Below are 27755 nucleotides of genomic sequence, written 5' to 3' on the forward strand. Positions count from 1 at the left end.
AACTGCGGCTGGCGAGCCACATTTGGCTCTTTGGCCCCTTGAGTGTGGCTCTTCCACAAAATACCACGGCCTGGGTGAATCTATTTTGAAGAAGTGGCATTAGAAGTTGTTTAAGTTTTAAAAATTTGGCTCTCAAAAGAAATTTCAATCATTGTACTGTTGATATTTGGATCTGTTGACTAATGAGTTTGCCGACCACTGGCCTAGGTTAATGCAATAGCTTTCTAATTAAAGAAAACGGAACATAAGAGCTAAGAATATAGAATTGAAGCCACAATGGATCAGGGTTTTTATTCCAGTTCATCATTTAATTATTAGTGAACTTGAAAATATTATGTATCTCATAGCAAGAGTTTTATTTGTTCAGTTATGGAATTGCTGATTCTCTTATTTTAAGTGTTTGTTAAAGATGAAATGAGATGATAAATGTACTTAGAAAACACTGCAAGTTTACATAGCAATTACAGCAGTTGTACTACAAGTGTATTAAAACATGCTCAGATTGAACCACTCTGTAGATACACAAAACAGATGTACAAGAGAGTTCACAAAAACAGGAGTGGCCGAAACCAGTTTGGCTCAGTGGATAGAGCATCGGTCTGCGGACTGAAAGATCCCGGGTTTGATTCCGGTCAAGGGCATGTACCTTGGTTGCGGGCACATCCCCAGTAGGGGGCATGCAAGAGGCAGCTGATTGATGACTCTCATCGATGTTTCTAACTATCTCTCTCCCTTCCTCAATGTAAAAAAAATCAATAAAATATATATATTTAAATCTAGGCAGATAATTAATTAATTGGGACAATCAGTCATACCTTAATAAAGTGCTTAAAAAAAAAAAGTTTGTTGAATAAGTGAATGCAGGGGTGAATGAATGAACATAAGGGATGAGAAAGTGAATGAGAGAGATCAAAGAAAAAGTTACCCTGTAGAGAGGTGAATAGTTCTCTGGGCTTTCACTGCCAATAGTAGCAAATACTTTAACATTCACGGGATTATTATTGATGCCTCTTAGAGAATATCACAACTATCACCATCATCTCTAGCACTAAGTGGGTTTCTGGATATTATCTCCTTTAATACCGACAATAACCCTGTAAATTCTAACAATTAAGGAAACAGGTTTAGAGAAGCTAAGTAACTTGCCTATACTCCTCCAGGTGGCCAGTATGTGGAGGGGGCTAAGGCTAGGTCTGTTTGTGCTCGTCACCACTGTGCCAGCCCATTAAGCTCTGATTTTGAAAAAGAACATATATTCAGGATCAAGTCCTGGGAGAAGAGACAACATGTGGTATTGCAGGATTAATTGAACACAGAATGAACCAGATAACAGACTTTCCTCAATTTCCACTTGAATAAACTGGAGATAACCACACAACCCCTACTCCTGGATTCTAATTATTTGTGTCTCAGCTTATCTGAGTCCTCCCCAGATAAGCATTTTCTGATGACCCATTCTGAAGTTTGCTGCCCGAAAATCCCTCTGTAACACACATCGTGTTTTGTCTTCATATACTTAGCACTATTTGAAATTACATTGCTCACTTATTTGTGTATTATGTCTCCTTTCTTTATTATGTAAGTTTCACTAAAGACCTTGTCCATTGTGTTCTGTGTCCTATCCTCTGACACTGGCAAAGAATAAAATATTAAATGCCGAAACCAGTTTGGCTCAGTGGATAGAATGTCGGCCTGCGGACTGCAAGGTCCCAGCTTCGATTCTGGTCAAGGGCATGTACTTTGGTTGAGGGCACATCCCCAGTAGGAGGTGTGCAGGAGGCAGCTGATCGATGATTCTCTCTGATTGATGTTTCTAGTTCTCTATCCCTCTCTCTTCCTCTCTGTAACAAATCAATAATACACACACACACACACACACACACACACACACACACACCCTGTGTTTCCCCGAAAATAAGACATCCTCCGAAAATAAGACCTAGGGCATGGAAAGATAAGACATCCCCTGAAAATAAGACCTAGCACAACTTTGGGAGAAAAAATTAATATAAGACACTGTCTTATTTTCGGGGAAACAGGGTGTGTGTGTGTGTGTGTGTGTGTGTGTGTATATATATATATATATATATATATATATATATATATATATATAATATTTGATGAATGAATACAAGGTCAACACTGGTAACAGTAACATTACCAGTGAGAGGGTGGCCCAGGTGCTCCCAAATTAGAGCAGATGGGTGGGGTGAGCGGAGCAGAGGGAAGGGAGGCGGGTAAGCAAGCACAGGTTGTCTATCCATCAATCACTGTCCACAGAGGAGGGCACATTAACCCACAATAGGAATGTACTATGCAGGTGACAAGAGTGCCCTAGAGTGGAACTGTATTTGTCCTTCCTTTGTGCTCCACCTTGCCTGCTCTGGGCTCCATAATCACCAAGCAACATTGTGATCATCATTTTACTTCCACGGATATGGATGTAAGGGAGAGAACTTGAAAACTAAAAAGCACAAACATCTAGTTTGGCAGTTAAAAAGGTATTGTGTTTTGTTTTTTTTAAGTATAGGAATCTATAATGAGAGAGAGATCTGTTTCTTATGACCTTGGTTACTGAGAGAATCATCTTTCAAAGCTGCTCTCCCTCTGGGCATACTGAAAATCACATCTGTGTGACTGTACGGTGACACCTTAGGGGTCCACTCCTCCTAAACGTAGGAAGAGAGTTGATCTTCCCCCCATCTTTGCATTTCACCCACAATACTCAACATTAGCTGTTTCTGGAATGCCAGTTTGGTGACCCTGGGTAAATTGCTTAATCTTTATGGGCCTCGGATTATTCTCTGTAAAACGAGAGAACTAAAAATAAGATGATCCTGACAGATCTTTAAATTATAGGAGAATACACCTCTAGCAATGTATAATAGAAATCTAAAAAAAAAAAATCCAATACAGTCCATCTGTTTGCCTTCTGGGAATATACCTTGTCACATGATTTCATTAATCTGAATTCAGCACGGGAAAATTGGTGTGGGGAAAAGTAAAAACAATTTAAGCAGACAAAAAGGAAGAGGGGAAGGAAACAATTGTTTACAGGGGAGTCAGTAACTCAACACATTTGCTACCACATCATTAGCCCCATAGAGTGGGAGTTATTCACAAAATATGGAACTTTTCTCAGATACCCTCATTCAACTCCATCAAGCCGTTCCTGGGCTTAAAGTGGTGGCAACTGAGAGGGAAAGGAATACTATCATAGTAAGTGTATTATACCAAACTGTTCCAAGGATCTGCAACTGCCTACATAGACCGATTTACTGCCAATTTGTAGAAAGTTTGCCTTTTTGCTTCACAGAAAGCATAGAAGCAGTTATAAAAACAGAAGAGGAAGCATCTCAGAAGAAAACTGCTGCTGAAAATCATATATGGCACATTCTTATAGAGAGAAATCCTGTGAAATGCAGCAACCTCCTGTGAGTTGTAGCTTTTTTGGGTGAGTTTATACTGTTCACATGCACACTTTATATACAGGCTTCACATCCTATAGTTCTCTCTCTCTCTAGAGAGAGAGAGAAAGAGAGGGGGGGGAAACTATAGGATGTGAAGCCTGTATATAAAGTATGCACATATATATATATGCGCATACTTTATATACTATATATATGCGAATACTTTATATACTATATATATATATATATATAGAGAGAGAGAGAGAACTTTTTTTTTTTAAAATATATTTTTATTTATTTTTTTTACAGAGAGGAAGGGAGAGAGATAGAAACGTCGATGAGAGAGAAACACCGACCAGCTGCCTCTTGCACACCCCCCACCAGAGATGTGCCCACAACCAACGTACATGCCCCTGACCGGAATCGAACCTGGGACCTTTCAGTCTGCAGGCCGACGCTCTACCACTGAGCCAAACCGGTTTCGGCTAGAGAGAGAACTTTTTAATTTTCTGATTCGAGGGAGAAACATCAATTTGTTGTTCCACTTACTTATGCATTCACTGGTTGTTTCAAACCAGCAACCCTGGTGCATTGGGACAACACTCTAACCAATTGAGCTACCTGGCAGGACCCTGTGGTTCTATATTGAATGCATCCATACAGAATTATACCAATGCACAAAATTAACTCATTCTAAATATTTCTTAAAACATGGCAATACAGAATTATGGGAGAGGGCAGTTTTCAGTATCTCTCTCTTTTGAGAAAATATTTTTATTTCAGAGAGGAGGGGAGAGGAAGAGATAGAAACATCAATGATGAGAGGAAACCATCCATCAGCTGCCTCCTGCACATTGGACAGAACCTGTAACCCAGGCATGTGCCCCTAACGGGAACTGAACCAGGGACCCCTGGTTCTGCAGGCTGACGCTCTATCCACTGAGTCAAACCAGCCAGGGCAGTGTATCTCTTTTTAAATGAGAACAGCTTCCACACCAGAAACATGTGAACACAGCAGCATCTGCAGATTCCCCTTCCGTTCAAATCCCTGAAAAGTCCATCTGTGAGACTTCAAGGTGACATTGACTGCTCTGCTCCTCGTAAGGGTAACAATGCAGGAAGTCAGTTGACCTTACCTTGTATCTTTGCATTCAACATGCAATACCCAACATTACCTGCTTCTGCAATACAAGTTTTGTGACCCTGAACAAGTTGCTTTATCATTATAGGCCTCGGATTCTTGTCTGGAAAATGAGTTAAAAATGTGATAATCCTGACAGCGCAGACAGCGCAAGGGCCAAAATGGACCACGGTGACCAAAGACGGTTAACTTAGGAAAAAAATGGATTATACGTCTGTACCCCAAAAGCAAATAGCGTGACTCAATTTAGAGGTTAGACAGAAGGTGGCAATAAAACATAGGAGGAAAATGTAAGCTCTAACAGCTGCCCATTAACGCTGTAGTCTACTTATCCAATTCTAAGGCAAGCCAGGCAGCATGCCAGCATCATGTGTCAGGGAAGCAGCAGAAAAACCTGACTATTTGCGCGGACCTAGTGGTGGACTGATTTGCTATCTGCTCAGACTTATAAATTTGAGTTACTCCAATCACTTTATTTATTTATTTATTTATTTATTTATTTATCAAGAGTTTCTGAGTTGTCATCTATATGAGTTGGCATCTATATAACACTTGTGAAATAAACAACTCTGAGTAAAGGTAGCTTTACATATTTGTAAACACACCTGTATACTTGTCATTTAGTGACATCTTAAAGTGGGACTGAAGGACTGAAAAGCATCAAGCCGTGGAGTTTGAAAAGCGGGAAGATGTCTCGGGGCTCACTGACATCGAGCACCTTTCCCCACCCTCACAGACAAAGACAGCGAGAACCAGAAAGTCCCTCTTCAGAGCAGCCCGAGGACTCAGTATATTTTAAACCGTTACCACAAGACTGTGGACTCAGGGTGGTGGGTCTTACCTCTGACAGTGTTTGTGAATAGAAGCGAAATCTCACCACAGGCGATAAAAAAAAAAACAAAAAAAAAACACCAGGTCAAAAGCCACATCCCTCCCAGGGAACTACAGGTCTCACGGCCGTGCACCCCTCACCCTGGGCAACGCTGGTTGGGATCGCAGGCACTCCAAGGACTGTCCCTGCTGCTTACTCGTCTTCAGAACTCCAGGAAGTATAACCCTAAGTTTCCTTTCCGTGGCTACGGAACAAAATTTCTTCTCTAACATATCTTGAACGCCTCAGGGCTTTACTTATTTGACTACTCCGAAAGCTCAGCCAAGGAACATAAGAAATATGCTTAAAAGTGCCTGCCAATATCCATAAACCATTGGGATAAAATGACAAACACCCACTTAAAAATACACAATCAAACTTCAATTCAGTAACAACAAAAATAGTAAGAAAACTCGCAAACACGAGAGAACTTGAAAAGTGACAGATTTGCCCAGCCCAACTCAACTGCAACCCAGGCACACGGATGCTCACACATTTCACACCCATCTAATCACAGGCTTTTTCAGGTTTGCTTTTACATTATCTTATTTCCTTCCGAAACTTATACTGCTTATGAGTGACTGACATTTGTGGCTGAAATTTTCAATAATACAAGATTAGCTTAAAATTTTTTACAGATGCTAAGAAAAATTCCAGCCAGACATACATCTATTATTATTGAAAAATATGTTTTTTTAAGACCTAGCAGCTACCTAATCAAATTCTGCATATTTAAAAAACTTAAAATAGTAGTGGCAATAATAATGTATAGAGGTCAATAAACACAAAAGGTAAGAATTTTAAAGTCAGCTACAATTCATACCAAGAACCCACTCCTGACACTCCTGAAAAGCTGTTCTTGAAGTAAGAACAGGAGTCCTTGACCAATACAAGGTTATCTAATTTTAAACTATCATTAAAAAAAAAATTAAACACATAGGGTCTATTAGCAATGACCTTGTCTAGCCCTCTGAGCAGCCACTGATGCGAGTGTCCAAGATGACAGCTGAACAGCACTCGTACAATGACTACAGCTGCATAAGCAAAGCCTGTCCTTGCAAACCCTTCCTATAGCAAATAAAAATGGCAGACCCAGCCGGGCTCACGGCGCCCTGGCGCTGTGGTTAAAACGACAGGAAAAACTTGCACAAAAGAAGTATCCAGAGTACAGACAGCACTCTTTTTGTTTTTTCACTTTTACATGTGAGGGCACAGTTTTCGGGGAGGGGACACAATGCTGCCTTGCAAAGGACATAGAAGTCCCTTGTTTGAGCCACCAACCTCTTAGCCACCCAGAAAAATGTCAGTCATCCATCTGTTAGCACCAAAACCTCCTTCCTCTGCTCACAATATGCATCACACATTTGAAAGGGGCTGCTGAAACAGAAAACACACACGCGCGCACGCGCACACACACACACACACACACACACACACACACACACAAAGGAAGCCCTTGAAATAGAAGCAGATCTTCCTAGCTTTGCCCCTTCCTTTATGAGTGTGCCTGCAAGCCCGCCCGCCGTTAAAAGCACTGTCACATTGTTTCCACATGCTCGGGAAGAGGGGGGGGAGGGGGGGGGGCGAAACTTGTGCAAAAGCATTGCAAAATGAAACTGCAGAAGCATCACATTTCAAAACATGACCCAGTGATGGCAGGTCAGTCTTAGGGGCCAGAAGAGTCATTAATTAAACCATAACCTACAAATGTCCCTGACCTGAGACATTTTTCTTATTTGAAGAATAGACGCCGAACACGTGGCCATGGGAGTGTTTCAAAGAGAATATCGGCATAATTCATTCTGAGAAACTATTAAAAAATGACAGTCTTCTTGCCACTTCCAGAGGACATAAGACAATTTCACAGGCACACACACAAAAATTATAAATGATGAAAGAATAATTCTTTCATTTTTTCCCCCCAACATTAACATGCCGTTGTGCAGGAGCTGCTTAAAATCGATACAACAGGAGTGTGTGGTGCTGCTGGAGATTTCTTCCAGAAGAGCGTATCGCTCCCTGTGCTTGGACCACATGGACAGAATGCCCGACACCAAAGGTAGTACAGACTGAATACACAGCACCATGGTTACTTACCTTAGAAAAGCCGGATTTATTCCTCTTGGTTAGAAGTCACAAATGGTGGAAGCAGAGAACACCCTTCATTTGTTTTTCAGCGAGCCAAACCGAGCCTCCCATTAACCCAATCCATTGCAGATAATTTCACAGGGCACGCACGCCCCTGCTTCCCCCAGTTCCCAGCCCAGCAAGGATAATCACATTCTGAGGGGGGAGTGAACAGATGGTGGATTCCATGGTAACCAGCCCTCCTAAGGCGATTGGTAGAAGTGTGTGACTACTGCTTATTGGGTAACAATCGCTGTCTTTGTGCTCCAGCCTTGCAAATCCTAAAGGAAGGAGCATATAGCCCCACTCACATGCGCGGGGCTTGCCTAGCAGGTGTTTGGCTCTTTCAACAAGGCAATGCCGACCCATGAAAAGCTTTCCAGTGAATCTATCATCGGTGCTACAAAGTCCTAGCACTTCAAGAGAGTGTCCGCTGCTCCTTCAAGGAGAAAGGGCCACAAGAAGCTTAACTGGACAGACAGAACACAGAGCTTGAAAGTTAACTTGAGAATTCATGGTCAAGCATTCTAGCCATCCAAGGTGCATCAGCTCATCATTTTCTGATTTGCAACCCACAGCAAAAGTGAAACAGCTTTTGTGTTTAGAAAAGGTTTTTCAAACAAAAATCATTTTCAAAATTGCAAAACTATAGTATATTAGTTTGAAAACACCCACGTTTTTAAAAGCAATTGCTTTATACATCATGTAATAATTATTTTTAAATACTTGTAGTATAAACTCATGTTTACTGTGTTGATGGGGTGGGGCCAGGCTCTTCAATTTTTAAATTTTCATTAGAGCCCTATCCCAAACGTCTGGTTATTATGTACATTCTACTGGATTTTATTTTATTTTTTTCTGTATCCATGAAAGTGAAATGCTAATTTCGCAGGAGGAGAGTAACCATATTGATCAACCAATCAGAACATGTCCTTAGAAGAGCAAAATGGCTAGAAACCAAATATACCAAAGTCAATCATTAGGGAAACTGCATAAACTTAAAACAGATAAAAATTCATTGAGTTTGGCTCAGTGGATAGAGAGTCAACCTGCGGACTGAAAGGTCCTGGGTTCGATTCCAGTCAAGGGCATGTACCTGGGTTGCAGGCACATCCCCAGTAGGGAGTGTGCAAGAGACAACTGATCGATGATTCTCTCTCATTGATGTTTCTAACTCTCTATCCCTCTCTCTTCCTCTCTGTAAAAAATCAATAAAATATATATTTTTAAAAATCCATCGAGCCCTGGCCCATGTGGCTCAGCTGGTTGGGTGTGGTCCACGCACTGAAAGGCTGCCAGTTCGATTCCAGATCAGGGCACTTGCCTTTGTTGCTGGCTCAGTCCTTGGTAGGGGTGAGGGGGTTGGGGAAGGGCCTTGCAGGAGGCAGCCAATCAATATTTCCTCTCACATTGACGTTTCTCTCTCTCCTCTCCCTTCCTCTATCTCTCAAAATCATTTTTTTTAATCCATCAAAAATTAAGTTTTAAAAGGGGAAGGGGAGGAATAATTGGGACAAGCCTTAAGCAAGACCAAAACAAAAATGGTAAGCTGTGATTAGACTTTTAGGTATTAATTGCCTCCTTACTTTGCAGTTAGCCCTTATCTTAAATTTAGGATTTCTTTTTTTGGCATGCCCAGAAATGGGACTCAAATATTGAAAGGAAAAAGACAAAATTATTACTCACAGGTGATATGAGTCTATTCCTAGCGGGGGGGTGGATCAAAGAAATCAAGTAGGATATTAATTATAGTACTAGAAGTTTAATAAAGTCAAATATATCAATGTATAGTAATTCCTTTATAAAAGCAAAACCTATCAAAATACCAATGAAAAAGAGTTTACTGACAATGCCAACAAAAACTATGTGACACTTGGGAAAAATATGATCAACAAATGTGTGTGGCCGGGACCGGTTTGGCTCAATGGATAGAGTGTCGGCTTGGGGACTGAAGGGTCCCGGGTTCGATTCCGGTCAAGGGCATGTACCTTGGTTGCGGGCATATCCCCAGTGGGGGGTGTGCAAGAGGCAGCTGATCGATGACTCTCTCTCATCGATGTTTCTCTCTATCTCTCTCCCTTCCTCTCTGTATAAAATCAATAAAATATATTAAAAAAACAAAAACAAAAACAAAAAAAAACCAAAAAAACAAAACAAATGTGTGTGATGTATGTGGAGAAAAAGAATGCATGCTTATTGGGAAAAATAAAGGGAAAAATAAATGGAGAGACATAATGTGATACTAGATACACAGATCTATTTTAATAATGCCAAGTCTTCCCCCAAAAGATTTCTAGTTTCCTAGTAAATCTATTATATGTATATATATATATATATATAGTGGGGCAAAAGTAGCATTCCAGTTGTGAATACTCAAAACAATTTATTATTATACTAGAGGTCCGGTGCACAAAATCTGTGCACAGAGGAGAGGGGAGGGTGTCCCGCAGTCCAGCCTGCACCCTCTCCAATCTGGGACCCCTCGAGGGATGTTCGACTGCCCATTTACAAAGATTGGGCCATGGGAGTGTGGCCAGGCTGGGCGAGGGGCTAAGGACTGTTTTCAGGCTAGCCACAGCCCCTTCAGGGTTGGATTTCCCTACTGGGGTGCCTGGCCAGCCTGGGTAAGGGGCTAATGGCTGTTTTCAGGCTGGCCACACACCCCCTCCTTTTTTTTTTTTTTTTTTTTTTTTTTAGCGCATCCTTGAGCAGAGGCCAGGGCCAGCTGGAAGCAGGTATCTGGGATTTATTTATCTTCTATAATTGAAACTTTGTAGCCTTGGTCAGAGGCCAGGAAGCTTGGCTTCCTCCATCGCTAGAGCAACCCAAGCCTCCTGCTTGTTCCAGCTCTGTGGCAGCTGCCATCTTTGTTGGATTAATTTGCATACTTGCTCCTGATTGGCTGGTGGGTGTAGCAAAGTGATGGTCAATTTGCATGTTTCTCTTTTATTAGTGTAGATCATTATTTATTTATTACTGTATTATTTTCCATACAAACAATAGTAAACCTACTTGTGCCTCACCATGTGTGTGTGTGTGTGTGTGTGTGTGTGTGTGTGTACTCTTCTAATAAAACTTCCAATATACACTACTTTAGACAATTTTACAAACTGATTGAAGTTTATTTGGATTTTTTAAAGATGAAGATCCCAAAGAAAATTCTATGAAGTGAGTAATGGCTAAAATAATTAACTAAATTCAAAAAACATATTATAAATGCCACAAACATAGAGATACATCCCAAACTTATACTTTGTGGACAAACCAGACTCCTACATCTAACTACCTATTGAACATCTCTACCTAGCTATTTAATAACTATCTCAAACATACCATATTTCAAAACTCAGTTTCTGGTTTTCTCCCCAGACCTGTTCCTCCTACATACTTTACTATTTTAGGAATGGCAACTCTACCCTTCCAATCATTCAGGCTAAAGACCTAGGAACCCATCCTTGACTCCTCTCTTTCTCAGACACCTCACAACAACCTGACAGCTCTGTGGGTTAGTCCAATCTGGCCACTTCTTACCACCTCCATCACTCCCAGATTGGTTAGGCCACACCATGTCTCACCTGGATTCTTTAATAACTTCCCAATTAAACTCTGATTCCACCTTGCGCCCTACAGTCTGTAAAACCTAAGCAGATAATGTCATTTCTCTTTCCAAAACCAACTGTCCCACTGCACTAGGAATAAAAGCTCTGTTCTGTATGATGGCTTAAAAAGCTCTCAATAACTTGCTCCCTACACCATTATCTCACTAACCCATCTCCTATGACCCTCACCTGCCTTCCCCAAGCTCTCCAGGCAGAGTGTGACATTTTGTCCTCCAATCTGCCCTTTTGCAATAACTTGGACAGTGTGACATTTACCACAGGACGAGAGTGACCTGTACACATCTCCCTCCCTAGACTGTGAGTCCCTCAAGGCCAGGACTGCACCCCTCTGAGTTCTGTGCTCCCAATATCAAGCAAAGATCCTGGCACATAGTGAGCGCTTCTTGAATCTGCTGAGTAACAATTTGCTGCACAATTTTTATTTTCAAGTACAAATTTAGGGGCAACCTAAGAATCTAATAACAGATAAATAGTTAAGCAAATAAGAATGCATACAACTTGATGGAGTATCATGGTCATTAAAAAATATGTCATAAAGCAGGGGTCTTCAAACTTTTTAAAGTGGGGGCCAGATCACAGTCCCTCAGAGAGCTGGAGGGCCGGACTATATGAACTACTAATCCCTACTGTAACACCTCGGCTGCGCTCACTGCCCAAAAAACCTGGCGGGCAGGATCAGACTCCTCTGTGGGCAGCGTGTGGCCAGCGGGCCGTAGTTTGAAGACCCCTGCCATAAAGACTATGTGACAAAAGGGAAGATATTGATGGCATATTAATAACAATTTACTGAGTCCTTAGTATGTGTTAGGCACTTTAATAAGCACTTTACAAGTGTTTTACTGAAATTTCACAGGGACTATGAAGCAGGTATTAGTATCCTCATTTTTTGTTGTGTAAATTGTGATTCACAGATTAAGCTCTGCCATGCAACTCACATCTGAGACTAGAACCTCATTTGAGGCCAAAACTTAGGTCTATACCACCTCCTATAAATTGGGGAGGGGAAAGAACACACAACTAAATAACTTACTATGAACAACTACCTAATATGGAAAAGATTCTTAGAAACAAAAGCCTAGACTTACCTACCTCAAAATTTTAAGAACAAGTGTGAGAAATATTGGTGACATTTTTCTTTCCTATTTTCCAAAAGTTTTAATGCCATAAATAATAATTTCCTTAAAATATTATTTATTCCTCCTACACACATTTTTCAATGTTCATTTCACTGTGTTCTTGGGCGAATCTGTTAATTAGCAAGACACAATAAAAATACTAAAAAGAAGTTGGCTTGCCATTTCTAGAAAACTGGTTCTGTGGGAACTACTCAGAAAGGGAAACAGGGCAGGTCTAAGAAAGGCAAGTGAGTGTCCTCTTCAGCTCCACGTTCACCTCTGAGTGCTCTGGACTCTGCCATCGTACTTCATGTCACACTGCCCAGGCCCTCACAACTGCACCCCCACATGTAAGCTGTAGGGCACATGACAAAGAACCAGCAGTCCCCAGAAAGGTTCTCGAGATAAAAAGGTATTGAGAAAGGAGGGAAGCCCGATAATTTATCTTCTTCAAATACTGGGCAGGCAGCGGCTTTGCCTGGAATCTGCCGGAGCAGCCGCGGTGCCAGCTAAGCAGGGACCAAATGACCTTGGGAGTGTTGTTCTCCCTCCCCTCACTATTGAATATGCCCCATCTCATCCACCCTTACTCAGCCTCTCTTTTCTTTGGTTAAAAAGCTTACACAGAAGATACACTAAGTCAGAGGTTGAAATCGTGGAGGCCTCAGCATCTCAGTAACTTTTTCATGGCTTCCCAAATCAAGAGAAATGCCTAAGCGCTCCATTTATTAAGTATTTCATATGAAACATTTAATAACTATTTTTGTCCTAGCAACTTGGCATCATTTTAAAATATAATTTTTAAAAAAAGTACAAGAAAAATTATTTTTTTTGTTCCTTCTTTAATCACTGATACTACTTATTAGTTAGTGTGGGTGCCTATTGGGCTTCGTACTGCCTCTCACATCATAGGGCAGCAATTTTCAACCGATGTGCTGCAAGAATTTTTAAAACATGCGATACCTGACTGTTTAGTCAGGGGCACTGACCTCCTTTTCCTTAGATTGTCAAATAAAAAAATGACAACAGCCAATAAACAGTAGCTGTTTGCGTGTGAATGAATCAAAATTATACCCCCCCCTCCAAATTTTTTTTGTTAGGTTGGCAAAAAAAAAAATTTTTTTTTCTTGTGCCACAGAATTTTAGTAATTAGTTTATGTGTGCCATGAGGTGAAACGGGTTGAAAAATCGCTGCCATGGGATCATATTAAACATCGTCATGCTCATGTCTTGCTCCACATTGATTTTCCCCAAGTACTTGCTTGTTATCACTGTAAACTGCTAAAACCTCAGCTCTGCAAAACTAAGGTGTCATTGAAAGAAATACAGTCTAATATTAAAACTGTGAACCATCACTTCCATAGTACTTGATAGATGTCTGTTTCCCTTGAACTTTTTTAAATACCCTGCAGCTGGGCACCCTGTGAGTAGACAGCAGGGTCCCAGACCACCTGGGCACATGTTTTGGGAATGATGTTTTCAAGACCTTAGCTTTTGTGAAGCCCCAAAAATACAAAGACTTTAACTAGAAATTCAGAAACCTAAAACAGTTCCTGTAAGGACAGAAAAAAAGGGGCGTTCTTTTTCCTTGCTGTGTCTTTCCATGATTTATAAGAAGCATCCAGAATGAGGGAGGATGGCAGCGGAATAGACGGACATGTCCTGAGTCTTGTCCCAGAGCGGGTGGAGGGAGCCGCTGAAACGAGTGGAATTCAGCCCGAATTTGGCGAGGAGACGCAGCTGGTGAGATAGTTTGCTCCCAGGAAGTGCACAAGTCCCCGGAAGTAAGAAAACAACTCCGAGACCATGTGGATTCCGGCAACAGAGAGGAATTGACAGGACTACTCCAACCATGAAGACAGAAGAGAAGCAGGCCAGAGATGGAAGTTGCTGACGACGCCTTGCCATAGTCAGCAGCTGTGTATCACTGCAGTTTGCCCAGGACCAAACCAGAGAGGGCTGGACCTGCATTACCACCATTTGCCCACCATCCAGAATTGAAATATCATTGCACACTGTACACATAAGGAACTATTTGACATTGAAATTGGATTTCAAAAGAACTTGTGGCCCAGAAAGAAGCTCACTACAGGCTGATTCATATGCCTTTCAGCATAACGATTATAGCTTGTCTCATTTTTTATTCTTATAAGTATATTTCCAGTAGGACATGATCTCACTCATCTAGGGGAAATGGTGAACAACATAGACTGATGAACAAGAACAGACCCAGAGATAAGGAGCCATGGGTCAGACTGTTGGACCTCAAAGGGAGGGTGGGGATAAAAGGGAGAGATCAACCAAAGGACTTATGTGCATACATATGAGCCTAACCAGTGGTCAAGGACAATAGGGGGGTGGGGGCATGAATGTGGGGGTGGGGGATGGGGGATTGGAATGGGGGTTGAGGACAAATATGTGATACCTTAATCAATAAAGAAATTTAAAAAAAGAAGCATCCAGTAATTAAACTCCAAGATAACTAGCTTCTCTGATTCAAACAGCCCCTCTATTCAAGCTGCAGGACAAGATAAACTACTCTCAAGGCTACTTTCTTGCATCTTCCTCCTCCCTGCTGTTTTAACTACTCAGGGATAATTCTCACCAAAGAGTTTCTAGTTAGTAGAAATTCCCTCCCCTCTCCTCTTCAGCCTCTTTTGAACTCTTCATAACTTTTGCTCTAAGCATGTTTTACAGGCTTAGGAAAAATAGTGATAAGACACCTCCCTAGGATATCTGCCTGGACTGTCTCCTGAAAAGCAAATAAACCACACACACACACACTCTGATCTCTGCTCTAGTTTAGCCCTAATCCTCCTACACCACCCCTTTATTTTTCAATTAGCAACAGCCATTACCCTTTAAAAGGGGAAACCACCTTTTCTTTCTTGCCCCTGTATTGGTTAACAATGCGCCAGCCTTTCCCTCTCTTGGAAAGTAAAAATAAACTTACCCTCTGCATCTCTTCCTTTAGTTATGAATTCCTTCTCTGCATCTCCTCTTTTAGTTGTGAATTCTTTCACAGCCCACATCACCAGCCAAACCCTAACAGTCCCTGCTTAGCTACTCATGTGACACACGCAGACCCTTTACCCTCTGCAGTCCTGCACTTCAGTCACAAAATGAGGGAGCTAGGCTAGATCATCTCCAAAGATCTCTTCTGTTCTAAAATAAGAAGAATGAATGTTAAGAGAAGGGAGGGTTCTCTTTCTTATTGGTTTCAGAGGAGAAGGAGAAAGGGCGAAAGCAGCAAGGACAAGAACAAATATTTATTTCACAGAAGGAAATGGCAAACTGAAATTTTCTGGGTTCAACCCTTAGGTGTAGTATGACAAAGATTAGAGCAGGAGGTGTGACTGAAGTGCCTGCCCAAAGATACCTGTGTAGGGTGCACTCTGAGTAACAGTGCCGCCAGACCCGATCTTTCCACGTTCTCTTTCACCTTTTGTGGAAACTCCTTCTCAATATGTGGTTTCTATTATGAAGGAACTGGACATTGTTAGGATTATATAGTCTGTTTCACAGACAAATGGCCTATCCTAATTGGAGATCAAATTTATCATGTAGCCTAAAAAGCACCAGGGTTAACAACAGAGCTAACCAGATTGTAAAACACAAAATAACTCTGTAAAGAGGTGACAGTTGCCTACATAGTTTAAGTGTGTTACCATGAATTTTGTGTTTTTACTTAAAGTTGTATGTTAGTGTTGTTGTTTTTCTCATTTGACAGGGGTTTTATTTTTTTCTTTTGCAAATTAATTTTAAAAAGGTAATTTACCAAAAGAGAGAGAGAGAGAGAGAGAGAGAGAGAGAGAGAGAGAGAGAGAGAGAGAGAAAAGAAAGAGAATGAGAATTGGTGGATAACAGTGTGGTGATGGGGGAGGTGTTTATGTGTGTGTGTGTGTGTGTGTGTGTGTGTGTGGACATAGAGAGGATAAATGATGGTGAAAAAAATTTTTTAAAGATGATTTAGAAAAAAAATGTATTTACAAGGTACAGAGTACCTTGTAAGCAAAAGAAAACACATTTATCTGTTTGTTATTTAATAGCACTTATAAACTGTTCAACATTATATCAAACTAGAGGCCTGGTGCACAACATTCTTGCATTGGTGGGGGGTGGGGGGAGAAGGAAGGGCGATGTATGTGCCCCTCAGCCCAGTCTGCACCCTCTCCAATCTGGGATCCTTCTCACAATCCAGGACTACTGCTCCCAACCACTCGCCTGCATGCCTGCCTGATTGACGCTAACCACTTCTGCCTGCCAGCCTGATAATCTCCTAACCACACCCCTGACAGCCAGATTAACACCTAACTGCTCCCCTGCCGACCCGATTACCCCTAACTGCCTTCCCCTGCTGGCCTGGTCACTCCTAACTGCCCTCGCCTGCCAGGTTGGTCGCCCTCAACTGCCCTCCTCTGCTGACCTGGTTCCCCCCTACTGTCCTCCCTGCTTGCCTGATTGCCCACAACTGCCCTCCCTTGCAGGCCATCTTGTAGCAGCTATCTTGTGTCCACATGAGAGCAGCCATCTTGTGTATTGGAGTGATGGTTAATTTGCATATTACCTCTTTATTATATAGGATGTTTCTTTTTTCCTCATTTTGTTTTCTACTCTAGAAGGTAAATTCCATGAAGATAGGGACTTCGTTTTATTTACCAAGGACTCCCTAGGGTCCAGCACAAAGTAGGTGTTCATCCCATCTTTGTTGAAAGAACAAATGGAAACAATAAAAAATAGCAGGGAATGAATGAAGACAAGGCTTAGTACCAAGGAAGTGGCCATGGGGCTATGTCAGGGACATATACAAGGAAGTGGGAGAGGGTGACATGTTCTGAAATAAGTCAAGCAGCAAATGTGCTCTCCCGTCTTGAGGAACCTGAGGCAGGAAGCTATGTCCCAGGACTCATGAACTTTATTTATCATGATATCACAATTTCTTCAAGACAAGAGGGTGGTGCTCACAGGGAAGATGCTTGGCCACCCCAGAGATAATGAGGCACCCTACAGAGGTCATGACAATCTATGTGCTTTCTGGGGGAAACTAGAAAAGAGAGATACACCTTTGCAAGACTATCAGTTAAGTGGAAAAAAAAAAAAAAAAGTTACCATTTCTTTGCACTTCTCTATTTCCTTGCTCTCCAGGGTGGCTAGACAATGATGGCCTGGTGATACCGATTCTAGATTCCTCTTTCCCTATCACCCAGACTTTTACCCTCATTGTGTAAACCTGGTGGTCACTGAAATCCCAACACTCTTCCAATGAGCTCACATGGAGCTTTCCTCTTGAAAACAGAAGTGGAGTCAGCAGTCCTGGGGCCTACTCTAGCTGGTCAGTCTGTAGGCACCTAACTGCATTCTCTTCATGTGTCTCCACTTCACTGTCTGTCCCTGCAGGGAAGGGCTGCCTGTGCCAAGGACAGCCCCAGCTTTTCACCTGCTAAAAGCTGGAAGAAATGCAGACTTCCATGCTTGCTTAAAAAACAAAACAAAAAACACTTTATAAACTAGTTATGCATATTCACTGCAAAACAAGTTTTTAAGAGAATAAGCAAAAAAGATATTTCAGCTTACTCTCATCACCTAGAGGTAACCCCTATTCACATATTTGGTATTTGTTCCAGATGCTTTTCTGCACAGTCATATGCTATAAACATGGATATATCACAACCATTTTATTTTTAATAAAAGCATCCTCATTTATCTTGTTTTTTTACTAAAAACTATGGCAATTTCAGTTATACACCATTGAATATATTTGTAAGTATATTTCAATATCAAGTGCAACTAATTTTAACTGCTGTGCTTACTCTGAGGAAGTCTCTACTTTATTCTAGTTAACTCTTCCAAATATTTTCATTAAACAATATAAATAAGTGACTATACAAACCACCATGTAAAAATGGTTAGCATTTTGATACATTTCCTTAAAAGCTTTTGCGTAATAAGTATCAAGATTGAGATTTTTCTCAACCTTGGGCTTTGTAATAACTTTTATAAAGTCCTTTCAAAGAAGAGTCTGCTTCATTTTTTTTCAATCATGTCAGGGTATTTGGGGTTTAAAAGAATACTTTAATTTATAAAATTATGTTACTTATTTTATAGGGGTTGACTGATCAGGAATATAACTTCTGTAATGGCCCAGTATCATTACATTTATTTCAAATTTTTTTAAATAAACAAAACTCTCTGCCCAAAAAGATTTGCCATTTGATTCAAAGGAGACTTCTTTATTTTCAGTTGATGTAGTTTTCTCCTGCAAGTTGGGCTATTCATTGTTCAGTCATTTTTATAAGGCTGTTTTTTCAAAATAGCCTCCAAAATACTGTTCATGTTAGAGGATTTTCAACTGTAAGCTGAATGCTGGATGAAACTAAGAAATAATTGGGATGATATAATTTGGTTCTTTCTTTTAAAATGGTCACACATAAGCCTCAGCCAGATAACTCAGTTGGTTAGAGCATTGTCCTGACACACCAAGGTTGTGGGTTCAATCCCGTCAGACACATGTAAGTGGTACAACAAATCAATAAATAACAATTTAAAAGAATAAATAAGTAGAGATACCAAAATGGCAGTGGAGTAAGTGGAAGCTACACTAACACTCCCTCAGGTCCAAACTGGAAATACAACTAAAATACAGAAAAACCACACTGAAGACTAGCTGGAGAGAATCCTGATAACCAAGGACAGAAAAGGCCAGAGGTGTGAAAGGGCTGACCGGGCTCCCACAGGCAGAAGCTAAAGTTCTGGAGGGGTATCTCAGCTATGGGGGTTTCCCACTGAAAACTCTGAGGTCTAAACCCCAAGATGGGCTCCTCAGCACCAGAACTGAGAAAGGTACCCACATAATATTTGTCTGTGAAAAGCAGGGTTGCTATCTACCAGGGAGAGGCAGCTGGAAATGTAGGCACCCTCTTAAAGGGCCAACACACAACATTTTTGTGCAGGCACTCACCTGTGGCTCCATCAGAGGGAGGGAAGAGTGGACTGGAGCTGTGTAGCAGAAGCCAGGTTTGGGGGCTTGAGGGTTGGAGCTCAGAGGGCAGCTATCCCAGTTTCCTATACTGAGTCATTTTCCCTCACCCTGCAGAGGACATCTTTCTTCAGTGAACCTTTGCTATCCAGGCAGTTTTTACCTGGGGTGAAGGCAGTTGCCACCCTATTGGAAGACTTCTCACTCCACTCTGTCAATAGCCTGAAGTTAATAAAAACTGAGTGTCAATGGGACTGCAGGCAGAGACAGGTCTCTGGAGGCCTTGAGTCCTTGAGTGATCTAATCTGGGGCTCGGGGCTAGGAAGAGCAGAGCCTGGTGCAAATCTTGGTCCTCTCCAAAGGTACCCAGCCCCAGCAGAAGAAGCAACAAACTCTGGATTTCTGATAGCTCCAAAAAGGGGACTTAGGCCAGTCACAAACAGTATCTGATATTGTCCTGCACTAGCGATTGGGACTCACAGCAGATCGACCTAATACATAGACACAAACCCAAACAGGCAGCCAAAATGGGGAGACAAAAATACATGCTCCAAATGAATGAACAAGAGACTTCTCCAGAAGAAGAGCTAAATGAAATGAAGGTAAGAAATTTATCAGACATAGAGTTCAGAAGAATAATGGCAAGGAAGCTCAACAGTATGAGAACAGATATAGTAACTATCAAGTATGACATAGCACTAATAAACAATACAGTCAATGGAATACACATAAAATTAGGGGAAGCTGAGGAATGGATCAGTGAATTAGAAGACAGGGTAGAAAAAAATCAATCAGAGAACCAAAAAGAAAAAAGAAAAAAAAACAATTAAAAGTCAGGAGGACAGCTTAAGGGAGCTATGGGACAATATAAAATGTAATAATATTCACATAATAGGAATACCAGAACGAGAAGAAAGTGAGCAAGGGATAGAAAATGTGTTTGAAGAAATAATGGCAGAAAACTTCCTTACCCTGGTGAAGAGAAAAGTCATACAAGTTCAGAAGGCACAGAGAGTCCCAAGCAAGACACAAACAGGCCCACACCCAGACACATCAAAATTAAAATGCCAAAAATTAAAGACAGAGAGAACCTTAAAGGCAGTAAGACAAAAGCAAATTTTACCTACAAAAGAGCTCTCATAAGGCTGTGAGCTGATTTCTCATCAGAAAATCTACAGGCCAGAGGGGAATGGTATGAAATATTCAAGGTAAGGAAAAGCAAATATCTAAAACCAAGAATACTATGTTCAGTGAAGCTAACATTCAAGATAGATGGTAAAATAAAGAGCTTCCCAGACAAAAAAGAAAAAAGTTAAAGGAGTTTATCACCACCAAACCTGCCCTGCAAGAAATGCTAAAGGAACTGCTATAATGAAGAAATATAGAGAGAAATGTAGGCATAAAGAATTAAAATGACAATAAATAAGTGCCTATCAGTAATAACCTTAAATGTAAAATACAGTAAATGTTCTAATCAAAAGATGTAGGGAAGTTGAATGGATAAAAAAAACATGACCCAATTATATGCTATCTACAAGAGACCCACCACCTCGGGACAAAAGATTCAAATAGGATGAGAGTGAAGGGATGGAAAATTTTTCCCAAGCAAATGGAAACAAAAAAGAAGCAATAATCATCTCTTAACACAACAGACTTAAAAATGAAGGCCATCACAAGAGACAATAAAGGTCATTACATAATACTAAAGGGATCAATCAATAAGAGGATATAACTCTGGTAAACATATATGTGCCCAATATAGGAGCATCTAAATATATTAAAAAACTTTTAGAGGACTTTAAGGGGAGATCAACAGCAATACAATCATGAAACCATAAAAATCCTAGACAAAACCATAGGCAGCAAAATGTCAGACATCTCTCCTAGCAATATGTTTATGGATACATCTCTGAAGGCAAAGGAAACTAAGCCGAAAACAAAACGGGACTCCATCAAAATAAAAAACAAGCAAAAGAAAACCAACAAAATGAAAAGAGAGCCCACTGTATGGGAGAACATATTTAGCAATGATACACCTGATAAAATAGATAAGGAACTCATACACCTTAACAAAAGGAAGATAATCCAATTTAAAAATGGGCAAAGGACCTAAATAGACACTTCTCAAAGCAGACTACAGATAGCCAAGAGACATACGAAAAAATGCTCAAAGTCACTAATCATCAGAGAGATGTAAATTAAAATGACAATGAATATCACCTCACACCTGTCAAAATGACTACTATCAACAAATCAACAACTGACAAGTGCTGACAAAGATGTGGAGAAAAGGGAACTCTAGTACACTGCTGGTAGGAATCCAGACTGGAGCAAACATTTTGAAAAAATAGTATGAAGTTTCCTCAAAAAATAAATATAGAACTACATTTAACCCAGTAATCCCATTTCTAGGATTATACCTTAAGAAACCCAAAATGCCAATGAGAAAGAATGTATGCATTCCTGTGTTCATAATAGCACAATTTATAATAGCTCAGGTGTCCATCCAGTAGATGAGTGGATAAAAAAAAGCTGTGGTACATTTACACGATGGAATACTATGCAGCAGTAAAAAAAAAAAAAAAAAAAAAGGGAAAAAAAAGGATCTCTTACCCTTTGAGATAGTATGGAGGGACCTGGAAAGTATTATACTAAATGAAATAAGCCATCAATAAAAGACAAGTATCAAATGACCCCACTCATATATGGAACCTAATGAACAATACAAACTGATGAACAGAAACAGAAGCTTGGAAAAGACTGTGGAATCTCAGAGGGAAGGCGGAGGAAGGGGGAGGGGGAGGGGTGCAGGAGGGAGATCAAGCAAAGAACTTATATGCATATAAGCATAACCCATGGACATAGACAATAAGGTGGTAAAGGCCTAGGGCGGGGGGTTGAGGTGGGTTAGAAAGATCAATGGGGGAGAGGGGGAGGGAACATATGTAATATTTTCAACAATAACGATTTTGTTTTAAAGGCAGACTAAAAATAAATAAATAAAATGGACAACAGAGTGTTTGACAGAACTGTAAGGTAAGGAAACACACACACACATTGCCTTCCCTCCAAAAAACAAATTGCCACTAGTAGAAATAGGACTGGTGTTACTTTTGACTAACTCATGTAAGACACTAGCAGCACTTAGGATGTTAGGTTGAAGCAGCATGCCTGGGAGCAATTCAACCCACACTCATACCCAACATGACTTAGATGGTCACCAAGGAAACCCTGAGGTAGTGCTAACTATGCATATGTCATTTCACATCCACAAGAAATTAAAGCATTATCATTTCAACAGGGTCCATACATTTTCTGAAATTAATCAGAGAAATGATTAAAGATTTCTTACCAAAGAAAGAAGGTAAAAAAAAAAAAATTGTTCAATTTCTCAAGAGAAGAAAAATTCTCTACATAGTTCCATGTCATTCAATCAATTTAATTCTATTTAACATTTACCAAGAATGTGATGTCACATCAAAAGAGCCGTGAAGGTTATTTCTTGCACTCATGGACTTCAGGGCCTAAGGATGTGGTTCTTGGGCCAGTAGCATCCTGGCATTCTTTGTTAGAAGATTTTTAATTGCAAACTCAATATTTTCAGCTATTCTAATTTCTATTTACTCAGGGTGGGTTTTTTTTTTTTAATTCACTTTGTCCCTTAAGCATATAAAGTTTATATATACAGTTATATTTTTCCTGTTTTACAGTTTTGAGGATTCTTTATGGCAGGAAGGCATTCCAGTATACATTATTACATTCTGGCCAGAACCAAAAGTCTTTCATGGAATCCTTTCTTAGAGCTTTCTTAAAAATCAAGTTGGTTGCCGAAACCCGTTTGGCTCAGTGGAAAGGCCTGCTGACTGAAGGGTCCCAGGTTCGATTCCGGTCAGGGGCATGTGCCTTTGTTGCAGGCATGTCCCCAGTTGGGGGCAGGGGGGTGCAAGAGGCGGCTGGTCGATGTTTCTCTCTCATCGATGTTTCTAGCTCTCTATCCCTTTCCCTTCCTCTCTGTAAAAAACCAATAAAATATATATTTTTAAAAATCAGGTTGGTTATTGAGAAGAGCAAATGAAACAAAAAAATGAGGGGGGGGGGGTTCCCTCTGTGGTAAACTACATTAGGTTTATTGAGTACATATAGAATACATTAGATAGTGTAGCTAAAATAGTTGTAACTCAAAATTTGATCCCCAGAATAGATGTAAAGACAATCCAGTTTTTTTGTTTTATTTTTTAATAATGGGCAGAAACCTTGATTGGGCACTCACAAAAGAAGATCTCTGATAAAATCATTAATCATCAGAGATGTGCCAATTAAAATCACAAAATGATACCACATGGCTAAAAGTTTTAAAAACCAACAGAAAATACTAACAAGGAAGTGGAACAATTAGAATATTCACACACCAGAACTATTATAGAAAACTTTTAGGCAACATCTTCTAAAACTGAACATATGTATACTCTGTGGCTCAATAATTCCACCAAAAGACATCCTATCTAATAAAAGATTAATATACAAATTGACCACTACTTCAACACAAGATGGCTGCTCCCATGTGGTCAAAGATCCTGACCCCATGTGGACACAAGATGGCCACCACAAGATAGCCAGCAGGGCAGGGTAGTTGGGAGGGACCAGACCTGCAAAGGAGGGCAGTTGAGGGGGACCCAGGCCTGTAGGGGAGAGCAGTTAGGGGGGACCAGGCCTGCAGGGGAGGGTAGTTAGGGGCATCAGGCTGGCAGGGGAGCAGTTAGGCAACAATCATGCTGGCAGGGGAGTGATTAGGGGGTGATCAGACTGGTAGGCAGAAGCAGTTAGGGGCAATCAAGAAGGCAGGCAGGCGAACATTTGGGAGCCAGCAGTCCTGGATTGTGAGAGGGATGTCCCAGATTGGAGAGGGTGCAGGCTGGGCTGACGAACACACACAAACACACACACACACACACACACACACCCTTGAATTTCCTGCACCAGGCCTCTAGTGTAAAATAATGTTCATAGCACCTTTCATCATAATAGTCAATGTCCTTCAACAGCAAAATAGAAATCAAATACTACACACATACACTACTGCTACAGTGTATGATGAATAGTCCAAAGCTCTGACAACAGGTCTTAAACTTAATTCGAGGTGTACTATTTACCATGTAATACTAAATATGTAGCTATGAGTGTTTACCCTCATTGAGTCTGCTTTCTTCATCTGAAAAAGAGGGTCATATCATCTCTCTTACAATATTACCCTAAGCATTAGATATAATGTACATATAACACAAAGCACTTGACTAACAGGTACTCAAAAATTCCTATAGAATTTAGGAAATATAATTTACACCACTTTGGATCAATCAACCCCGTTTATACATAAACTCCCCTCCTGTAAAATAAATCTGTACTATTCCTGAGTTGCCAACTCAGGCATCAGTGAAATGAAACTATACAAGAACTGGGTCATGGCCTTTTCTTCTTCAGCTACTTTATGAACCCCATATGCAATTGCAGCTGTCAGCTCTCATGCCAGGAGATTAAATGAACCGGAGAGATTAAACAAATGGGCAGGAGAAATGCCAAAATGTGTGTAACTGCTGGACGGGAGTCCAATTGGTTCAATTCTCAGAACACTATGTGCACTGTATACACGCTCTGAAGAGCAGCATATGCAGCGCAGGACGCCCGAAATACAAAAGCAAGGAAATGGGGGCGGCAACAACAACAACAAACACTGCAGTTTTCAGCCTAATTCTGCGTCTCCTTTAGTCTTATACGTATAGCTGTTCATATGTGTCATTAGAGAATAAAACATATAGGTCCTGAAATAAATCTCACTTTGACTAATTTTAAAGTTACAATGAAAATCAGGTGAAAGGATTACTTCTCAGTGTTACACATTTTCAATAAAATTTTACTTGATTTACAAAGAAAAGTCAGGATATGAAGTTGCATTGCCATCTAAAGTAGCAAGGGGAGGACAGAGGCAGCGCAAAGAAAAAAATAAATACCCTGTCATCTTGAAATCAGATTTGATGACCCAAAATAATAATTGAAGAATGAGGCTCTGGACTTCCGTATTTTGATTTCCCTACCGATTCCTCCCCCGTGAAAATTGATCTTCATGCCTTTAGAGGCGGTAACTCAAAGTACACTCGGTTCCACTCATCCCACCAGAAAGGTCAGCACTCCACGAGGGTGCAAGTCTGTAAAGCAGGTGCTCTATACGATGGGAATGAGGAACAAGCTTTTCCTTCTTCCTGTGACTGAATTATTGGGAGAATCTCAGGCCATTCTAACCGAGTGACTAAAGGAAAACTTTTGCCAAAGCCTTGTGAATTTGCTTTCCAGGCACCAGTGTTTTCAGAGCCCACGCTGGACTTACCTTACCGTATTTTCTGGTGTATAAGACGACCTTTGAACCGAAAAAAAGTCAACCGAAAATTGGGGGCAAAAGACCAAAATTGCACAAAAATTACCTGCAGATCTTGACGGCAAAGTAAGTCTTTTCTTTGAAGTGGGGGTAGTCTTATACAGCGAATATAGGCCTAAACCTGTTTTAACTGTAAAATTAGGGGGTCGTCTTATACGCCGGAAAATACGGGTATATGCATGGGTCTAGTTTTCCATTCACAAGAGGCTTTTGGCCTAAGAACCTGCCCTACTTAGGGAAGTCCTCTTGCATTGTCCCTCAGTGATCTATTTACAAAAATCCAGTTCCAGTTTGTATCTCTAAGAAAGCAATGTAATTCACATTTTCAAAAGCTAGGATATAGGTATCTGCCACATAGAAGTAAAAGTTTTTTTTATAAAAAGTAAGTTTACACAAACATGGCATTCAACAGGTTTGCTTAAAATCCTAATTCAATGGTTGTTCTTAAAATCCTAGGATCAGGCTATTAATCTCTTAAACCAAGAATAAATTACAATGGAATTTTTTTCTCCCCTAAGGTGAGATAGGTTTTAAAAATGGTGATGTGTCTTGGCAAGGCTGATGCTACAGGGACAAGGGTGAAAGGAGCAGGTTCTGTCCCCATACTCCACGCCCTACTCCTCCTCTGGCCTGAGCCCAGGCCATCCATAACAAAGCTCCAGAACCTACTGGCAGTTTCTAGGAACCTACTGGCAATCTCCAGGAATATTATAATAACCTATGTACCGAAGAGCCGCAGAAAATCAATCCTTTTATATTGCATAGACCTCAAGCCGTGGAGGAAGAAATTGAAAGGGGATTGGGAGGAATCACATTAAACATTGCTGGTAGCAATCACTCAATGGCAGTGGAAATAGTAGCAGATGAAGATTTTGGGGTTCTTTACAGAATCTTAGAGAAGAATCCATATAGTAATGGTTTGGATGTTAGCTTTCACCTTGTAAGGGATGTTGTGTGGATACGATGCTACAAAACTGTGTCAGAAACAATACAATCTCATTTACTTAACCCTTGTGTTTAATAGTATTGGGCCCAAAGGAGAACTGATTGCTAAAGCACCACATAAGATTAAAACTCTGAAATGCCTAAGAATCATGGACACAAGATTGAAAACTAAGGTGGAAAATTCTTTGCTGCATTGCTACAAATGGATTCATCTCTAGAGATTTAGATCTGGGTGGACAGATCTGGGAATGCAAAGTGTGATAAGCACCAGGGACACAAACAATAGGGTGGTGAAGGCCTGGGGCAGCGGGCTTGAAGGGATCAGTGCGGGGGAGCGTGGGAAGGGTGTAATATGTTCAACAAATAAAGATTTAATTTAAAATAAATAAATAGCCGAAACCGGTTTGGCTCAATGGATAGAGGCTCGGCTTGGAGTCTGAAGGGGACCCCGGTTCGATTCCAGTCAAGGGCATGTACCTTGGTTGCGGGCATATCCCCAGTGAGAGGTGTGCAAGAGGCAGCCGATCGATGACTCTCCCTCATCGATGTTTCTAGCTCTCTATCTCTCTCCCTTCCTCTCTGTACAAAATCAATAAAATATATTTTTTAAAAATAAATAAATAAATAAAAATAAAACAAAGTGTGATCAACTACAGCCCTAACTCAAAACCAATCAGTTACAGGAATAAACCTAAACCACCTATACTGTGTGGTAAAACAGGAAGAGTCCAAAGTTCACCTAGGCCACATGTGAAAAGAAAATCACTGCCTTGTGAAACTACGGGAGTACAGCATGACATGAAAAACTGTGGTCTGAAACAGTTATACGCTGTGCCTGAACCAAAGCCTGCACTACCTTGATGTCAGCTGTAGTAAAACAACTCGTGATGGGATGGGGACTTTTGCTGATGAACCAAAAAGCAACACTATCCTGGCAGCAAAGGATCTTTCCTTTCACAGAATAGAAAATGCTGGGGCAAAGAATCCCGGTGAAACTGGCTTCACACAACAGGAGTCTTATAGTGCTGTCAATAGTCGGGAGCAACATAGAGGGAGAGGGACTTGTGCTTTCTCAACCAATGAAAACAAATCCCACACTCTCTACTACCTACGTCAGGGGCAA

General features: G+C 40.8%; 1 protein-coding gene and 1 pseudogene across 2 annotated transcripts in view; one reads left to right on the top strand and one right to left on the bottom strand.

The window, feature by feature from the left end:
* The window catches only part of FGD4 (FYVE, RhoGEF and PH domain containing 4), a 206620-nt gene that overhangs the window by 114458 nt on the left and 64407 nt on the right, over nt 1-27755 (bottom strand). The window lies entirely within an intron of this gene.
* On the top strand, nt 13911-26858 carry LOC311618657 (leucine-rich repeat-containing protein 34-like; annotated as a pseudogene). The gene is made up of 2 exons: nt 13911-14027; nt 26391-26858. The product of its transcript is annotated as a leucine-rich repeat-containing protein 34-like (transcript).

The sequence above is a fragment of the Pipistrellus hanaki genome (genome assembly GCF_964339955.1).
Source record: "Pipistrellus hanaki genome assembly, chromosome: 3".
NCBI lineage: Eukaryota > Metazoa > Chordata > Mammalia > Chiroptera > Vespertilionidae > Pipistrellus > Pipistrellus hanaki.